Here is a 4,497-nt window from a genome sequence, read left to right as displayed (position 1 = left end):
TGGGTCATCGTGTGCGTTCGGAGACTCCGGTACGTGACCAAATCCTTGTGGGAATGCATGGCGCTCTGACAATGACTGTCCTACAATATCCACAGGACCCTGGAGAGAAGCTTGAGAAGTTTGAAAACAGGACTGTGAAGGAGGAAAAAAAGACATGACAGAAAACATGCCACAGTTTGTTTAACATCCCACAACGAGGCCGGGTTTCTGTAACAGTCGCCGATTAGCCACATGTCACGTCTGCCATTGAGAATTTGGGGGGAGGAAAAAAAAAAACACTTGAAAAGAGACACGGTGGATGGAACTGTCTTGGGGATCACATGGCTGGATTACCACAATGGAGAATAATAGCAGACGCTGCAGTAAATGATGCCACAATGGAGTGCATTTAAAAGCTAATGCACGCCACATCCAAATCCCTCTGGCTGCTTCCAGAAAGTGTTTTTTCGAGAGGCTCCGTCTCTGCGCCATCTGATATTCAAATGAGGGGGAATCGGAGACGAGCTCCACCCAGGCCACCCACGGAACAGTCAGGGATTAGTCAAAGAGCACAAACTAGGTCAACAAGATGCACTGGCAAGCGCACGGAAGGACAGATGACAGCGAGAGTCGAGGCAGCACGGCCGCGCTTGTCCCTGCAGCTTTCGCTCAGTGTTACCGCTACTTTGACAACACACACACTATCCAGCTTTGGACATTTTGTGCATTGACATCTAAAGCCTTCTCAGAGGTCTTCAAATGTAGGTTAAATGTTGGATGTGTGTAGGGGGGCTGCAGAGGGGAAGATAAATATTCCCACCGCTGTCAGTCAGCAGGGAGCTTTTACACTTGTTTAATTTATTCATATGCCGACATCCCAAAACCACTCATCATTTTTGATTAAAGAAGAGAACGTTATTTAAATGGTGCTTATGGGATGAATGTGAGCGAGAGAGCGAGACAGGGGTCACGTTTCCTCATTCAGAGGTTGGTCATCCTCTAAATTGTCTTGGTCACTCCAGGTTGTTTTACTGTGATGCAATGCAACGTTCAGCAATATCATTATGACCACCTGCTAAATATTGTGTAGGTCCCCCCGTGTAGGCCACCAAAAAAGTGATTCATGCCAAACGTGAATGCACCCAAGGACAGAAAGCCTCAAATGCAGCTAATAGATAGTTAGCTACAAATTGTGATCAAATTTAACCTAAAAAATTTTTTATTATTATTTAATTTTTATGTTCCTTCCTTATGTTTTTTTCTTTGGGATGGTCACATTACAATGGCATTATTTGGGTGTATGCTCTTAAATTTAGATGGTCAAAGGTCAAGGCCAGTTTTACCTAATTTGTGTCTTGTTTTCATTAATTTAATATCTCAAGAATACAACAATGTATTTTTTCCAAATCTGGAAAAAATGTTCACAAATGTTCAATTCTAAACAGATTAGAACATGGTGGCCAAAGGCCAAAGTTCAAGGTCACTGATTGTAATCTTCTGGATTCCGAATGAAGCGCAAGCATGAAGTGAGAAACTTTTTGGTGTCTCTTTTCTTTTATTGTTTTTAACAGAAGACCCACTGGGAATCATTCAGTAGAATTATACATGACAGCATAGAAAGACCTGACAATTCACCAAAAATGTACCTAATATATAGTATATGAGCCTGGATAAAAATATGCATAAACTGCCATCCAATCATCACAGGATGTTGATGGAGTGCTAGAATTAAATGTAGCTCATGGAATAATAAATGAGAGAAAAATGATAAATAAAACACATGATGAGGGCCCATCATCATGATGTATGAAGACATTTGAACTTCAAAGTGCTCCGCATGCAAACATGATTTTGACATATTCATTATTAAAGTCTTATGAATACATTTTGCTTGTGCTTGTTTGGCCTATTTTATCACCCGCACTTATTGCATATTCATTGGTTTTCGGTGTATTCATGGTGTCGGTGTGTGATGCTTTTACTGTGCCACCGACAGGCAGTTTAAGTGCAACTGTATTTTATTTTTATAGTTCATTACTGAGAAAGCTTGTTAGACCCCATGTTGACTTTGTCCACTGTAGTAAGAGTGACATGTGAAATGTTATTATAATTGCTGCTACTCTTTAACTAGGGTGACGGTGTCCACAGGGGTGAAACTGAACAACAAAGCATTTGTTCACATGGGGATGAAACACTTCTGTTCAATTTGCTTTAATTCAATGATCTACTTTACACAGAAATAATCATTTATAGCTCCTGTTTAGTTCCGGTGGGGCAGTTTTTCAGTGGCGTAAATGTAAAATTTGATCATTCAGTCATCAACATGGGGAAATTGTTTGTTAAGTTTGTTGACTTTGGGACATGTCACCTTTGCAGGTGGCCAAAACAGCATTCTCTTTCAACTTGTTAATGTGTAATCACCTTCTCTTCGGTCATAAGACTACACTTGCCTCCTGTGTTTATATCCAAAGGTCACAGTACAGTGCAAGGTCCTTTTATGCACCTTGGTGAATCCAAACCCTTCCCTTCTGGCCAGGGGACAGAGGTTATGAGCTCATTTCCTCTCGCTCTTACCTATAGTACAGCATGGAGCATTAAGCTGGACCAGCTCGGCAGTCGACTGTTGTGTTTAGAGGAATGACATGTTGACATGTTTAGAGGAATTAAACATAAATGTTTGGCTGACTGTGCTGGACTATTTCATTACTGGATAAAAAAATGACATCTCTTATGAATTTCATCCAAAGATTCATCTGATAAACTGAATTCTTGTTTGTGGAAAGTGTATTTATGTTCCAAATAATAAAAGTTGATCATTTTTATCCAAAATAAATTGATTATGTAACTTTGTTATTAAGCATGAATATATACTAATAATTATGATGGTTATTATTATATTGGTAATATGATTTTTTTTATCACTCAGACATTTTGAAAACAATTAATCTATATGAAAAATGAAAGGGTTTTGTAATCTAAAAATTAGACCACATTATTGTAACTATTCAACCTGTAAAAATGAGCTGGACACACTTGAAATAATTCTTTGTTGAAGCACCTATCAATGAATAGACTCTGAAATGTCCTGCTACAGCAGGAAGGCATGGTTCACAGAGAACTTTCAAAGAATCAAATGCTCTCATTGTTAAAAGGCGTCAATCAGGAGAAATGTACAAAAGTACAGGAGAAAAGTACTGGATATACCATGAAAGACAGTGAGGACATCAGAAAGAGAAGAAAATATTGGACAAAAGTGATGCCGCCAAGAACGCGATGTCCCTTCAAACAGACGAGTCAGAAAGGCTGCCAAGAGACATACAGCAACACTGAAGGAGCTGCAGGAATTTCTGGCTAGTTGTGTACAACATGCGACATCAATGAACTGAATTCTCCCTATATCTGGACTATGGGGTTGCAAGACAAACAACCTGGTCTCACTCAAATTTGCAAAAAAAAAAAAAAAAAAAAACGTCTCCAAAAAACAACTGAGAAATCTGTTCTGGTAATACTAAGGCTGAAAATTTTGGCTACATTTTCAAAAGTTAGGCACAACACAAGAACACCACACCGATTAGTCAGCTGGGCTTTAGTTGCCAGAAGAAAATCAAAGTTTTATGAAGGCACTTTAGGAACTGTAAAGGTTATAGATTATGGATTAAACATAGTGTTATATGCATGTCTAAAACTACTCCACTGATGTAACACAACCTAGCATCCTCATGCTCTTGGTTATGCTTTTCAGGGGGTTTCTGTAACTGCTGAAAAATACCGACATTCCTATACCAGAATCAAGAATAAACTTATTTTGCCGTTCAGAGGTCAAAGGCTTAAGTTCCATGAAACACATTTCTGTGAAAAGCTTGGGGTCAGGGGTCAGGGACTCTGGTGAGGGAGGAATGAAAGGCAGGATATTGCATGCCAATTCATGTGGCATTTGAGGTCAAAGCTCAAAGATGAAAGGTCGCAGACGTTCAAAAGGTCATTTTGGCAAGATAGTGTTTTAAATCACTAATCCACTGACTGTGACCTCATTTCAGGGTTGTTTAAAAGTAGAATGTAAGGTCAAATATATTAACATTAGATATATATTTGATAAAAATGAAAGAGAAATGGTCCTAAGTGGTTTATTTTTTCACCTCCTTTAATGTAATCTGTAATAGTTTTCTGTACACATCTGTACATGATCAGACCAAGGTTCTTCTGAACCCACTTAATATGTTGGCGTTGTTGTTTCTGCATTCGTCCTTATTTCTTGGTTTAAATAATCCAGCATATTCTGTTTATAATTAATGTGGGACTTGACTAGCCATTCAGTTAATATTTTCCTATCGATAATATTAAGCACACAATACGAGTAATATTGATCGTTTTTTTTTTTTTACATTAAGTCAAGTGCTTCGCCTGTTAAATATCTGAGATCGCAGGCCGAGTAGTGGGACGTGTAGAGGGGTGTAAGAGGGGTGGAACGCGGTGGAACGCGGTGTGTCGCTGCGCCTTTAAGGCTGGTGTCCGGGGGCA

The sequence above is a fragment of the Denticeps clupeoides genome, chromosome 6, assembly GCF_900700375.1.
Source record: "Denticeps clupeoides chromosome 6, fDenClu1.1, whole genome shotgun sequence".
Classification (NCBI taxonomy): Eukaryota; Metazoa; Chordata; class Actinopteri; order Clupeiformes; family Denticipitidae; genus Denticeps; species Denticeps clupeoides.
Note: the sequence above shows the minus strand (reverse complement) of the source record.